The sequence below is a fragment of the Camelus ferus genome, chromosome 8 (assembly GCF_009834535.1).
Source record: "Camelus ferus isolate YT-003-E chromosome 8, BCGSAC_Cfer_1.0, whole genome shotgun sequence".
NCBI classification, from domain to species: domain Eukaryota; kingdom Metazoa; phylum Chordata; class Mammalia; order Artiodactyla; family Camelidae; genus Camelus; species Camelus ferus.
The window spans coordinates 72,813,681-72,828,846 of record NC_045703.1 but is presented as its reverse complement, the minus strand read 5'-3'; positions in this window follow the sequence as shown (position 1 = coordinate 72,828,846).

Here is a 15,166-nt window from a genome sequence, read left to right as displayed (position 1 = left end):
GAAGGAAGGGAGAGAGAGGAAGGAAAGAGAGAGAGAAAGAAGGGAGGGAGGGAGGGAAGGAAGAGGGAGCTCCCAGCAGCAGGAGTGGGACCACTCACACCTGAGGCCGCAGCCCGGAAGAGCCCGTGGGCAGCTGGATGGTGTTTCCGAGAGGACTGGGGCTGGCAGTTTTGGGATGACTGCCTGATGGCCTTGCCTCAGGTGTCGATTTGACAAGTGAATATCCTCCTGTTGTTCATCCAGCACCCACACCTCTCCAGAGGACAGGCTGCTCGTGGTGCCAGGGTGGTAAAGGTATAAAGATGCTATTTAAATTATCTCATTAGTTTTATTTATCACTTTGTTTATAAAAACGATGATAAATGGAATGAGCTTTGAATTTCCGAGTGCTTTATACACCCTGCGGTGTATATTCAAAACGAATTCTTTCCCGACACAAAAAGAATCCTTTGCCAAGTGGGTTTTTCACAGCCCACATCCCTTCTCCCCGAAAAAACGGCCAGGAAAAAAAAAAAAAAAAAACCCAAGACAGAAGGACTTGGCAATGCTCAGTTGTGTAACATAATAATCCTGAAAATTCTGGGTAGACAAACAGATCAGATAAAGCCCGAGGTGTCAGGGTAAATCCTTTCTTATCACAAAGGCCAAGAGCAATTTAAAAACTCATGTAAAGACAGCTTTACAGTTAAAAAAGAACCATCTCTTTATTGCTTCTCCCTTATCTGTACAATAATACAACCTGGGGGAGAAGCCGCGGAGAAGCAGGAAAAGACTGGAAAATAAAAATGTCCATTTCCGCTGCGTGGTGCGCCTTCTACTCAAAGAACCACATTCACAGCCAGCAAATATCCTTCCTGTTCCGTCTGTTTTTTGCTTTGTGCCCAAAGCGCAGAAGGCTAGAGCACAGCCTAACTCCCACGGCCCTGGGTGCTGTTATGCACACGACCCTCGCACCTTCTCCTGCTCAGTGAGGTGTCCTGGGCGCCTTCCCACACCAGCAGCTGCACGTCTGCTCTCGTCCTTTGCCCAGCGGCGTTGCAGGGCTCGACCAGCACTTGCCCACCAAGCCCTTGCCAACTGGCATGCAGGTTTTCCCCAGCTTTTGCTATTATAAGAAAATGCTGCAGTGAACATCTGTGTGCATAAATCTTTGTGAATTTAGGTGAGTCTTTTTTGGATGCATCCCTAGGAGTCACTGCGTCCTCTCCAAGCCCGTGGGAGAACGGGAGGGGCGGGCGGACTTCCGTGGGGCTTCCTTGGCAGCAAAGAGCTTAGCCCCTCTGGGCAACAGCCCGTAGGGCTGTGCCCCCAGGCCCACGAGGCTGCAGGAGGCTCAGTGCCAAAAGGAGGAGGGGGGAATCACCTCTGTCCGAGTCAGCACATGGAACACAAATTCCTGGTGCACGGTGACCCTGCAAATTCGCAGACCCGGATCGTTGATCTTGTCCCGTGATTACAGCCGTTTCTCAAAGCCTGGTCCTCAGACGTCTGAATTAGAAACTCCAGGCAGGGCACCGACTGCCCAGGCCCAGGTTGCAAGACGGCTCTGCTGCCTCGGATCCAGGTGGCTCCGTGTGACGATCTGAGAACGTGGGGCTCGGCCGTCTCTCCTGACAGGGAGTTCACTTTGTGTATTTCCTGCGCCCCTCACATACTGGGACTTACCCGTGAGCAGTTCCTGTCGGCATTTCTTTTTCATTTATTTCTTTTTATTTATTATTATTTTTTATTTTGGAGGGACGTAATTAGGTTTACTGACTTATTTTTTTTAACAGAGGTACTGGGGACTGAACCCAGGACCCCAGGACCACGTGCACGCTAAACACGCGCTCTACCACCAAGCTCGACCCTCCTGGCCTTGTGTCGGTGTTTCTGTTGACCGTGACCTCCCTCACCTTTCTTCAGATTTAGTTTTTTGCACTCTACTGAAATGATCACGCTTATCTTGTCCCCCTTTCTCCTCTGGAGGCTAGAAGTCACACATTGTCCGTCTAGCCCCTTGGTGCTGCCCCTAAACATCAGAGCAAGCCCGCCCCACACAACAAGACCTGAGGTAAACGGTCTGTCCCCGCGACCTCCGGAACACGGGGACACCCGAGCTTGCACCCCTGACCCATCTTCCCGGTGCTGGTCTCGTTTCATCTTGTTATTAACCGCCTTGCAGTCACTGCGGTTCATGTTACTACTGTGAGGAATGTCTCTGTCCATGTTTATTCATGTGTACCATCATTTTTATACATCTCATTGCTCCCTATTCCCATCAAACCCCATCCTTCCTCTGGTTCTAACTTTCTTCTCACTGAATGAAGTTCCGCAGTCATTCCGTGGAGGGGGGAGCGCTTCAGGATCTTTGTCTGGAAGTGTCCTCTCTCTCGCCGTTGCACAGTGGTTTATCTGAGTGTGGTTCTTGGCGTGATCTGGTGTCAGTCCAACTGCAGTGACATTGCGTTTTGGTGGCAGTGTGTCTTTTCTTTCTGGTTGCTTTAAAAATGTTCTCTTTGTCTTTGGTGTTACTCATCTTTGCCTTGATATGCCGTGAAATAACGAAAAACACTGTATAGGCAGGCTTCGGAGATACAGCAGGTTCCATGATTCTCATCTCTGGTTAAGGGAAGGTCTCAGAATCAGAGCCCGAGTGAAGGGGGGAGGAAACTTTCAGAGAAACTCAACCAAATGTGGGGATGACTTAATGGGGATAAAACCTGGCCCAGCAGCCTGGTGCCCACGAACCGACCAGGCGCGCGGCCAGAAAGCTGTGCGGCTCAGGGCAGTGGGGGCCGCCAAGCACTTCTGTTACAAACCCACCTGTCTGTACTGTGTCCCCAGAGATCTCTGGGCAAAGGCTGCAGGAGCGTCAGCGTGAGTGTGCGGGTGGGGCAGAGCCCCGTCTCCCGGCCACCTGCCAGGACACCGCTGCTCACCTGGGCCCACTGCATCTTAATTACAGCAGCCAAGTCCCAGAGTCCCCATTTGTCAGGTCCGTCACAGCAGCTGCGGCGTGCTCGGAGCATCCAAGACCAATCTGTGAAGTTCCCAGGCTAAGCCACCGCCGTACGCAGTGCCAGGGAGGGGGAGGGGTGGCGCCGAGCATCATTCACGGGTTATCCCGGCCTCCAGACGGGCAGCATGGTGGCCTGGCCAGGGCGAGACCCTCCCTTCTCTGTAGAAGAGGAATCTCTCGTGGCTGCCAAACTCCCGGCGTGGGACCCTTCCTTCCAACCAGGGGGCTGCGGAAGCCAGGGAAGGAGACCGCCATTCTTCAACAGCAGACTCTGGTCTGCAGGCACCACAGGGAGGCCCAGCCCCAGCACCACATGCTCTGCGTGAGCTCACAGCCCAGGCAGTGCTGTGCACCCTCAGACGTGAACACACGTGTCCTCACCTGGACACCAGGAGAGCGGGCACACACCGCGCTCCAGAGGGGAAAGCGAGGGAGGGGTGGGTCTCACCCGCGGGAGAATGGGGGAGGGGCGGGGACCCTGACAGAGCAGAGCTCGTCGCTCTGTCTTCTGGGAACCCCTGAGTCCCGCGCGGAGGGCGCCCTGGGAGTCTTACCCCTGCCCTTCTCCCCGGAGCGTGCACGCGAGATCAGCGTGGGGCAGCCGGCCGCCAGCAGCACCGGCGGGGGCGGTGTTCCAAGTGGGGGCCTGGGAGGCGCTGCCCCAGGACCGCCCGCACACGCGGGACGCCGCCTCATTCTGGACGCTCCTTCCAGGTCGCCGACTCGATTTTCTGAAAACCATCTGGATTCTTCGAGAGCGGATCCTGCCTCCATCTGTTCTTTGTCCTGGTTCCTCTCTTCACAGGAACCGCACTCTGGCCTGGGGGTTCGGGGAGCTGGGCTCTCAGGCTCCCAGCAAATCACACGGCGGTGGTGGCAGGGTCGCAGGCGTCACACTGGCCCCGAGAGGCGAGACCTCCCTGCTGTGGGCTCCACGCGAGCGCTTAGCCCCCAGCGCACCCCGACCCGTCACCTCTGTGGAGTCCTGGCATCTCTCCCGCTCTCTGCTCGCTTGTGAAACCACAGCTCCCCTCGCTGAGAAAGGAGGCAGTTTCAGTGGAGGCCCAGGGTCCTGGAGCCACGCGGCACAGGGCTGGACGTCTGCTATTTCTCTTCCTCGAGGGGCAGGAGGAAGGCTCAGACTGGGGCTCTCGGGCGCTCCCTGCTGTCGTCCTGGGGAGAAAGGGCAGCTGCTCCTCCAGGTCCCACGTGCACGCTCACACACGCGCGCACACATGCACACACGTGTACACATGCATATACACACCCACCCACATACCCACACAAATACACGTGCCTGAATACACACACACACGCACACACACACACACACACACACACACACACACACCTTCACATTCATACTTACACCTTGAATGCGCACACTCACACATACATACACTCACACGCATGTAAATACACGTGTGTATGTACACACACATCAATACACACACACACGCATAATCACGTTAGGGCTTTCCCAGATCAGCACGTGAAGTCCGTCTTGCTCCTGAACCTAAAGAGAGGGGAGCCACGTGCGGGACCTTCCTCCTCTGAGACAGGGGCACATCGCTGCGGGGACAGGGTGATGGGCAGACACCTGTGGTCCTTCCTGGCCCCGCGAGGGCAGAGGCTGGCAGGGCCTGCCACCTCCTGCGTCCTGGCTTCCAGCCCGGCCTCCAGCTGATCCAGACCGCCGGGATCCACGCCTCACCCTGTGGCCGGGGGGCGGGCGTCCGGGACTGGTCGCTCACACATTTTTAAACGCGGCACTGGCCGCTGCCTGTAAGACCTGGCATCGGCCAGCAAGAAGGCCAGACTTCCCAGGGGACAAGACGTTGGTAACTTGCGGCCATTGATTGTGGCCCCCACCTTCCTGGCCTGCAGGACGGCTCCCACTCTGACGTTACCGCTCTCCAGAGGCGGGGAGGAGGCCTTGTTCCCAGGGGCGCCCGGGCACCCACGAAGCCCACCGCCACTCCTCTCCCATCGTGTTCCCCATGAGTAGGAAGAGAGGAAGGAGCCGTGTCAGGGAAGGGAGACCTTTGGGACTACGTGATGGTGACTGAAAAAGCTGGGAAACTGACGCGTCAAGTTTCCAGGCACAGCCTGGGATTAGGGAAGGCAGAAGCGGGAAGCATGATTTTAAGCCTCTGAGGAGGAGATAAGATACCAAGCACTGAAAAGTCAAAGTGCACAGACAACCTCTGGGGACGCGATGGAGCGCTGTCCCGGGCAGGATGGTGGGGGCCGGGGGCAGCCGCAGGCATCTGACAGGTGAGCCCACAGGGTTGCCCTTCCCACCCTCCCGGGGACAGCACCGGTGCCCGAGCTGCCAGAACAGACCTGGGGAGCCAGCCCGGACGCATCCAGACCAGTGGGACAAAATCGTGGTGGTTTCCGTGTGTTCCCCCGAGGTCAGACCAAGAACTCTCTGCAGTCAGGGATGCTCACCAGCCCGCCTTCCCTTCTATTTGGCGAGTGCTCTGGGGGAGCAGACGCCCCGCTCAGTGCAAACCAAGGCTGTGTGGGTCCACTGCTCGCCCCCTCCAGGGCAGGGGACAGTGGTCGTTCCTCCTTTGTAAGAGTTTCAAGTGACTGTTTCTCAGGTGTCTCTACTTTTCCTGGGGGTGGGGTTAATCTGCATCAGAAACTCTGAGCTTGACAGACGCTCTTGAGAACCCAAAACAAGACGTTCAGTTCCCAGACACGAGCGTGCCTCTTGCTGATGGCTCTGCGCAGAGCAGCATGGCTGGTCCAAGCAGGGAGCAGCTCCCTGGGTCTGGGTCTGCAGCTGGCGTCTGCGTCAACACGCACGTCTTGAGTGTAGGACTGTTCTCTATCTGCCGTGAAAATCCATCTTTTCTCAGAAAGGTACGTGCAAACAGGACAGGACACTAGGCCGGCCGGCTCATTGGAGCCCTGGTCTCTCAGCCTCGGCCCCCGGCGTCCCTGTCTCTGGTTTCCTTGCACGTTCAGCACGAGGGTCACCACCCTCTTCTCCCTTCAGTAGGTGCCACCGCGAACTCTGTTGTCAACCGTGAACTCCTCAAACTGCATCAAAGACTGGGGACCAAATCATATTTCCCACCAAGTCAGCAAGGGCGGACACTGTCTCACATGGAATGATGAGTGCGTACTCGTGTGTGTTTTGTTTTGGGCCAAACTGCTTGGTGGTGTCACTTGGCATCGTCAGGGGGATGCACATAGTAAGTGCAGGGACAGGCGCCCTGGCCACGAGGACGACAGGCTTCTGTGGGGGGTGCGGGTGGGGGTGGGGATGCAGCACTGGGTACTGAAGAAACATTCAGGGGACGTTGTCTGAGATGGGAAAACCCACACGCCCACCGTGGTGAACCCTGACCTCCTGGCCAAACAAGGAGCAAGGCTCTCTTGTCCTCAAGCCTGAGAAACGGCTGGAAGAACGCATTCCAGCTGTGAGTTCCGTGCGGATGGAAACGGGCCCCTGCTGGTTTGATTGAGGTGGGGGAGATAGGGCAGGGTTTGGTCCTTGTTGGTGGAACGCGTGCCCAGCCAGTGAGTCACCCCCCCAAATCCATCTTGACCTGGGGCAGCTCCCCCGACAAATGAATGCTCCTGGGGACACTGAACTTGTCATCAGTCGGAGGACTTTTTGGATGATCACCAAGTATTTTGCTAATTAAACCTATGTTACTACATATCTAAAAAATGGAAATATTGAGAACTTTCTTTGTCCCAAGCAACTTTTGAGGGGGTTGGCGGATTTTGACTAAATTTGTTTTGAATTGAGAAGGCTCCTCATGCATCTGACATCTGCGTTATCACCCGATCATCTTGGAACCCACGAGGCTGGAACCAACGTGGAGGGTTTTATATCTAATCCAGGCACTGACTGCAGAGCCCCCAGGGAAGGCCGATTTATTTCCCCTCCACTGAGATATTCAGCAGCTTCTGCAGCTGCTCTGAGTCCCTGAGAGTCCCCGCAGGGCTGAATGGGCTGGCCCTGAGCAGCCTCGCCTGAAGCCCTGGGGAGAGCCCACCTGGACCATGGAGGCCTCGGGGAAGGGGCGGGGCTGCTGCTGGGCGGCGGCTAAAGCAGAGCCTGGCCTGGTGACTGGCCCGGCGGCTTGGTTGGTCTCTTGCCGACTGGATTCCACACTGACACTGCCTCTGTCTTCTGGCCGATGCTTTCCCTTGGAAACCAGGCATTGCACCTGAGCCCCATCTTTTGTATTGCGGGAAATCTAGTCGCTCCCCAAGTGTTTCTGAGGATTTCTGTGTTTTGGGGGTGGGGGAGTCAGTGGGGGCTGGAGTTCTTCCAGATCTTCTAGATCCGAATCGCAGTGTCTACGGGTCTCAGCTCTCGCCCCTCCTGGGCCAGCCAGCAGGTCACCACGGTCCTCTGTCACGTGTGAGTGGTACTCTGTGGCCGCTCCCCCAAGAGCACTCTAATGCAGAGCTGGACCCTCAGAGCCACCCGAGGGGGTGTGAGGACGCGGGCACAGGCAGGGACAACCTCAAACTGCTGACCGAGTGTCGCTTCACTTGCCCCCTCTCCCTTCCCGGGGGTCTCTGCCGGTCTCCCTGCAGTATGGCTGCTGTCTCCAGGCTGTGCCCACCTCCCAGTCGGTCCGCATTCTGGGCTCCCCCGAAGTCGCTGGGGCCCATCCTACCGTTCGTCTCCCAAGAGCAGGTTAGCCTGAGTCCCAGCACTCAACCCGGACTGGCCTGCGCCTACTCACATGACCCAGAACTGCTTCCCAGCACAGGTGCCACCTCCCCCGAGCTGCACCCCCAGGTGCCCAAGACCAGTGGAACGTTCCACCCTGTCACATTTCCTTTCAGAACCTCCCCCGTCGGGCTCCCTCCCAGCCCCCTACCCCGGAACCAGCCCTGGAATTGTGATTCCCTGTTCCTGCCGCTTCTGTGAAGTGAGCTCAGTCACTGTGATGTCAAGCTGGTGGTCAGTGTCCAGGCCGGTGGTCAGTGTCCAGCCCCAAGCTCTCTCCCTGCCATGGGTGCTGCCCATTGCCCTCCAACTTGGCCCCACCTGGGACCAAGCCTGGCAGAGATGAAGTGTACCCCTCAGCAGTCACGTCCTAACCTGGTTAACCACACTAGGACATCACCGCTGGGCCCGGGAGAGCCATGTCGTTATGGAATCACCAGTGGTGCCCAGGAGCTGGGGGCCGGGGCCACACGTGAGCTCGGGGGCTCTTGGGAAGCAGCGTTGACAGGCTTCTACCTTGGGGTGAGAAACACGGACCCCCTCAGCTCCCAGCCACGTCCCAGATTATCATCAGCCATTCAGATCGGGTCCCAGCCAGGAGTTCTGAAACCTGGAGACTGCCCTTCCTGCTCCCTCCTGAGGACCACTGTCTCTGGAACAGGCACCGTCTCCAGACAGACGCCCAGTCTCGCTGACCTCCCCGGGCTCCCCCGGGATCCTGCCAGCACCTCTGGAAACTGGCTCTGGGGTCTAAACGTGCTGTCACCCAGGGTGGGATAGGGCAGGGGGGCTGGACTGCTCGCGGGCCCCTGATGGGGGTTGAGCCTCCCCATCGGAGGATGTGTCCACTGGAGAGAGGAGAGGAGCCCCCCCCCCCCAGGCCAGCAACCTTGGCAGACCCAGCCCTCCTCCCACAGAGCGTGCCAGACACGCCAGCAGCAGCCCTAATGTGCTCCCTGCTCTCCCCAAACAGACAGGAGGTGTTTAGGTCACCAGGAATGATTTCTGGGTTATGTGCTTGGCATCCCTGGTGCCAACAGAGTCCAGGGGCCGCTTACAACAAAGCTTTAATGCCTGGTTACAGGCTGAGCAAACAGCGTGCGGAAAAATGCAGTGCATGAGCTGGTAGAGCGGTCTCTGCAGACTCTGGGTGCCTCAGCTCCTCACACGGGCGCCCTAACCCCGGCTTAGTGGAAAAATAAAGGGTTGCTTCACCAGATCCTGCAGGAGGGGACTGTTCAGGTCTGGGGTATGTGTATAGCGCCACGGGGCGATAATTCATTGCTGAACACCCTCCGCTAGCCTACGGACCCCAGACCACAAAAGCCCTCAGTCCTTTTGAATAATCTCTTCTCTGGCTCTTAAACGGGAGATAATTGAAGACTGTTGTAGACGGTTAGTTTATAGAACAACAGCCCTGCAGGACACTCAGCTGCCTCTCCTTTCCCAATCGCTGGTTTTAATACGGACCCTTCTAAGGCCCAGGCTTCCTGCCCAGGAGAGTTATGGCACTGTTGGCCTCGCACACCTCCCTGCTTCACTTCAAAACGTTTTCTGTCATTTTATTCAACGTGACCTGCAGCCTGTGAATTCACAGCAGCATCAGAACACGAGTTTTCCTTAATCTCCCCAAAATAGTGATATGAAAAGCACCGGCCACGGAGAAGCAGGAACCAGGGACCCCAGGGGTGCCTCCTTCCAGAGGAGACTCAGGTCTCCTGGCCCACCTGAGTCTCCAGCATCCTATTAAGTTTTCCAGCCCAGGAACCAGGGAGGGGCCGGAGCCCTGTACCTTCTGCTCTGACATTCACTCTAAAGTATCTGTCTCCCCATGGCTGTGGGTTCCAAGCCACTTTGGGTCCTGTGGGATCTGCTGTCCTCTGCGGGCCTGACCCGGGGGAAGCTGAAGCTTCTTGGGACTCCTGGGGCCAGGCCCCTGCAGCCACCCTCTGCCTGGAGCTCAGCACTCTGCTGCCTGAGCTGAGAGCGGCCCAGAGGATTTGTGCAAGCAACAAACGCCCCAGGGCGCTTCGGTTCGTATGTTAGGAAGCTTCTGTAATTGGTGTGAGAGGAAGTGGTGCGGCTGCCTCAGGCGCCCCCCGGGCTGAATGGCTGTTTTAAAAATAATCCCCCAGCCCCGCCCGCAGGGACAATGCAGCGGGCAGCTGGCTGGGGCGGGGAACACCCTGGGCCGGGGGCCTGAGGGCGGGGCAGCGCGGGCCACCCCGGAAAGCGCAGACACTGGGCTGGCCCCGGCGGGGACCTGATCCCCGGACGCGCCAGCACGTGCGCCTCCGCGTTCTCCGCGCTTCGGGAAGACGAGCCCTGCCGTGGAACGAGCGGGCGTGCGCACGCGTGCAGAGGCCCGCCGGGCTGTGTGTGGCGGTCCCCGGTCCCCGTTACTACTGCGCCGAGGGCTCCCCCGGGGAGGAGGAGGCAGAGCGCCCCCCACAGTCCGCGGCTGTGGGCGGAGCCGCCCAGGTGTGTGAGCCCGGCTGCCCCTTCGCCAGGGTCTCCCAGGCCGGCTCCTTCCGCCGCCCCTCTTGAGGACGGTACCCGCCGGCGGAGCTCGGGGGCCGTGCATGTGGAACGCTCCACCTCCGGCCGGTGGGCCTGGGCTTGCCGTGGGGCCTTGCCGCGCCTGTTTCGTGCAGCGCTGAGCAGCGTGAAGACTCAGGAGACCCCCCTAGTCTATGGAGCCGCTCCTCCTATCCACGCGACCGGCGGCATCCAACGCTAGGTGGCAACGCCCACCCCCATCAGAGGAGGGTGCCGTGGGTGCGGGGCTTCATTTTCCATCTCACTGGGTCGGGCGGACTCCACCGTGGCCAGGTCTGGTTTTCTCTCCTTCACTCCTGGTCACAACATCCTGGGTACAGGATGTCTGTTTATCCGGGAGGATCGGGACTGAACTTAAACAGGCCCGGTATGCAGAGTCAGAAGGGAACCGGAGTGAAAAGTGCATGGGCGTGCGTGCTGCACACAGGCGTGGGGGTCCGGGCCTGTCTCCCAGTGCGCGATGGGAGGGGGATGCGCCCGCGGGGCTCCAGCTGCAGGCTCCCCCGAGGTTCCTTTGCATCCTGTTCTGGACCGAGCTGCAGCAGCCCCTGCCGTGGACGTGGGGGAAGCCTTTGCTTCCCTTGGTGAGTAGGTGCCTGCTTGTTGCCGTCCACACCACCCCGGCTCTGAAGGAGGAGGTCAGTGGTGAGTGACTGCCTGGGAGAAGGAGAACACGAACACATTGTGGGGACAGAGGGCATCACTCAGCAGCGAGGCCTCCTGGCTTGGGAGAGCCTGGCTTTTCTTCCGAACCGGCTTCTCTTCTCCTGAAGGGATAACCTGACCAGGGCTGTCCGGGCCTTGCCTGGGTTTGGGGAGCTGGGACTGGCCTTTGTCTAGGGCCATGGTGCCGCATTTCCAGTAACCTCCTTTATGTGAACGTTGCCACGTGGCAGTCAGAAGTCGAGCTCAGCACACAGGGTAACAGCGTGACAGCTCCTGCGCAGTCTGTGTAGTGGGAGGAGCCAGAACAAGAGGTCCTTAAACACGTCTTGTTCATGTGACTCCGCCCATTTGCATGCAAGGCCCCCAAGCCTGGTGTCGTTCTCAGGTCCCATGTGGCAGCAGCACCCGGATCAGACCCGGCCTCCCGGTTCCCTCCCAGGGCCCACAGCTGCTCTGTCTGCTTGTCTCTAGGGAGATAAAGCGAGATAAGGGCAAAGCTTAGGGTCATCGCTGACGCAGAATCATCAGGGACATGGGCTTAGTGGACAAATGACTGCCTGAGGCCGCCGAGCAGTGCGCTGAAATCAGCACAGTCCTGCAGGCAGCGCACCGGCCACTTTTGACGGACAGACAGGAAACACGTTCCTTCCGTCAGAGCCGGGGTCCCAGGCCACTGCGAGTCCGGCAGCAATGATCTGTAACAGTTATAGATGCTCCGAGGAAGCGAATGGGGTGACGCGAGGGGGCACTGGCCCCGTCTGCAGCTGAGGCACTCAGCTCCCATGGCACATCAGATCAACAGAGGGGCTCTGGGAACGCCCCGGTCCCGGTTAATCGGGGTCTCCTGGGACTGGCCCTGGGCACCAGTACTTTTTACTGATGATCACCAGCTGGTTCCAATGTTTGGGAGCCACTGCTCTAGAGAAACGTCACTAGACAGAACCCTCAACAGTCCCGGTCATGCACAGCTCACCGCAGTTCTCATCTGTGAGACATCACGAGATGTAAAACAAAGCCCTGACTTAACACACATTTTTCAGGAGAAAACATTACTCACATTGCATGTGAGATGCACCCTTTCCCCAGAAATATTACAAGATGAAAAAGTACACATAAGAATCAAGGATGTATGATATTTGAGTAAAAATGAATAATCTAAGCTTCCCAAATTTAGGTGTATCTTCCAGGCATAATTAATAGTCACATGTCAAACCAAGATTCAACATAATCTGAAAGATGGGAACCACGAGCTGATACCAACCAGCGGGCATGTAACGGGGATGTGAGCAGAGAGGTTCAGAAGATGAAATGTACAAAACACAGCAGAGCGAAGCATTAGATCTGGGAGCCTCAGCAGACTGAAATTCAGAATGACTTTGTGCTAAAACATAACAGCTAATATTGTGACAACCAAGCACTTTATATATGCTGGGAGTATTACACAGAAGCCTTGTCATCGCCTTTCTGAGTCGTGAGCCTCAAAGGCCACGGGCCCCATTAAGTAAGACTCCCAGGAAAATGTCCGAAAGCAAATGCTCAAGATGTGTTCACTGCCTCCCCGAAGTCAGCCCTGAACCAAGTTCATACCTCCTTTTACGGTAACATCACTGACCTCAGTCCATCCTCAGAGGCTGGCCAGGCTGATAAACGTTCTGACACCACTTCTTAGAAGAAAGGGTAAGGGCATTTTTTATGTTTATCTTGGAGACGAAAGAGAAAGAGTATGTGAGAAATCTCAGAAATGGCTCCAAAAATTTCCCAAGTTGTCATACGAAAGAATTTGCAGATACAGTCAGCAGTGGACCAGAGGGCAGAGCTAGCAAGGACTGAGAAGTGGAAATTAGAGGGAAATTTCCCCTTCACAGAAAGGATGACTTTTCCCCATACAGTTGCCTCCAAATGGATAACTCTGATTGTGAGTGACAGGAGTCTCTCCTAAACCCTAAATCTCCTAAATCTGAACAAAGTCAAGCAGAGGAATGGAGAGAGACCAGGGAAGATAAGGGAGTGGGGCTGGGTCTTCTTCTGGGATGTCCTCGTCTCTCGGAGCTTTTTTAAGATCATAATTACACGCAAAACAAGGACAGGGACCATGGAGTAATGACGTGATGATGGTGGTGATAATGGTGATGCTGATGCTGGGGATGGTGATGGTAGTGATGATGCTGATGGTGATGATGGAGATGGTGATGATGCTGATGATGGTGGTGATGCTGCTGCTGATGACAGTGGTGAGGATGGTGAGGATGGTGGTGGTGATATTGGTGACGATGACTGTAAGGAGACTGCAGTGCCTTAAATTCAAATAGGCTTCTGTGTGCATTTCCATACTAAATAGAGAACAAGATAAACTCTATATTAGACTACATAGTGGAACTAAGATGAAAAGCCTTATGAAAAACTGGTCAGCTTGCCCTGTGTATATGAGGTCATTTTGACTTGACCCTGGACTTCTGAGAAGGCCCACAGTTGCCATAAGCCTCAGCATCTGAATTTTTTTTTAAACCACTTTGAACAGCAATTTGGATTTTGTCATTTGTTTACTTCCAAAGAACAGCAGTCAACTTGGACTGGTCAAATTGTTGTCTTAAATTCTGATCAGCCTATGTTAGCGAAACTGTCCAACTCCCTCAACGTGGCCCTGGGCTTTGTCACTGATGGTGGATGTTCAGTGTGTCGATGTCACTGGGACACGGATCACAGCTTTTCACGTTGCACCCAGTTTCTGCGAAGGATGTCTGCATTCTTGCAGCTCCTTAGATGTTTAGTAAGAACTCTGCCTAATGCTTACGTTGTATTAATCTTGTGTTTTCAGCCCTTCCCTTTGTGGGAAACTTGGAAGGTTTGTGTGCTTTTAGGAAACATCTTGATGAAAAGGAGGTCTTTCCGATTTCACTGCTGTGGGCAATTAGAACGGTTCAGAGCAGCCACCTTCCCTGAAGTCATGAGCACGCATGCTTCCAGGACGAGGAGGAGGGGTCTTCCACGATGAGCCTTTCTCAGGACAAGGCCTGTCTCTGCTCCCTGGGGTGAGCACCTGGACTCCTCCCCCGCCGACTTCTGGCTCAACTCCCTTCGGCCAGGAGGAGAAAACACAAGGACGCTGAGGTTCCGTGGGCTCGGGCGCTCAGCCCCGCCCCGCGCCGACGCCCCGCCCCGCGCCTGATGCCTCTCGTGCCTGCAGTGTCGTTCCACCTCCTTTTGGTTGAAGATGGTTGCCCTTAAATGCTTCCCGGGATCATTCGTGGCCTCTGCGTCCGTGCGTGTCACCTCCCGCCTGCAGCAAGGCCAGGGTGGAGAGGAAAGGTCACCGCTCCAGGCCACCCGTGCTGATGGGAGCCCCGTTTCCGCCACGGGGATGTGCAGCTGGGCGACGTAACAGTCCTCAGGGTGGAGGCCCAGAGCAGGCGGTCCGGGCCTTGGGGGGAAGCCGGATGTTCAGCGGGGTGATGTCTCTGGCCTGCTACCAGCCCTGCCCTGTCGAGGTCAGGGGAAAGCATGACACAGGAATTCCTGAGAAAAAGCCAAAGGGAGCTGCCAGATTTCCCGTGAGGCCCGGGCAGGGAACGGGGGTCTGAGATCCTTCTGGCTCACGGTGGGGTGTGGGGGGCCCTGCGAGGAGTACAGGGAGAGGGGAGGCCAGAAACAGACACGTTGGGTTCTCCCAGGATCCCGCTGGCCACTCCAGCGAGGCTCCCCATTTATCCTTTAATTGTGTGACCAAGAAGAGCCCATTCGTGCCAGGGGTGGGGGCCTCACTGCTCCTCCTGGACCACAGGATGAGAGGTGTGTGGTCATGGCCCGCGGAGCCTGCGTGTGTGTCTGGCATCCGGGACCCCCAGGACCCATGGGAGGGGTCGAGGTCAGCCTCCTCCAACTTGGGCCACGGTCCCTGCATGCCCTGTGTGTCCCTGTCCATGAGAGGGGCCACGTTGGCCGGTGGGTTGGTGTGGGACAAGGCCTGCAGTACCCATACAGGCAGCCCTGGTAGGTCAGTCCCGGGTTGAGGGGACCCATATGCTTACTGCACTCCGTGAGCAGGAAGGTGTTGGACTCCTTGGCTGGTGTCTGCAAGTCGCTTGTGTGTCTTCACAGCAATCAGCGCGGCCTGGCCCTGGCTCCTCCAGAGGGTGGGGGCCTCTGCGGGGCTAGTGATTTGTGGCACTGAGCCCCCTAGTCTCCTGGCCCGCAGTTCTGCAGGCCCGCCCCTTCCTTCCTGTGAATGTGAG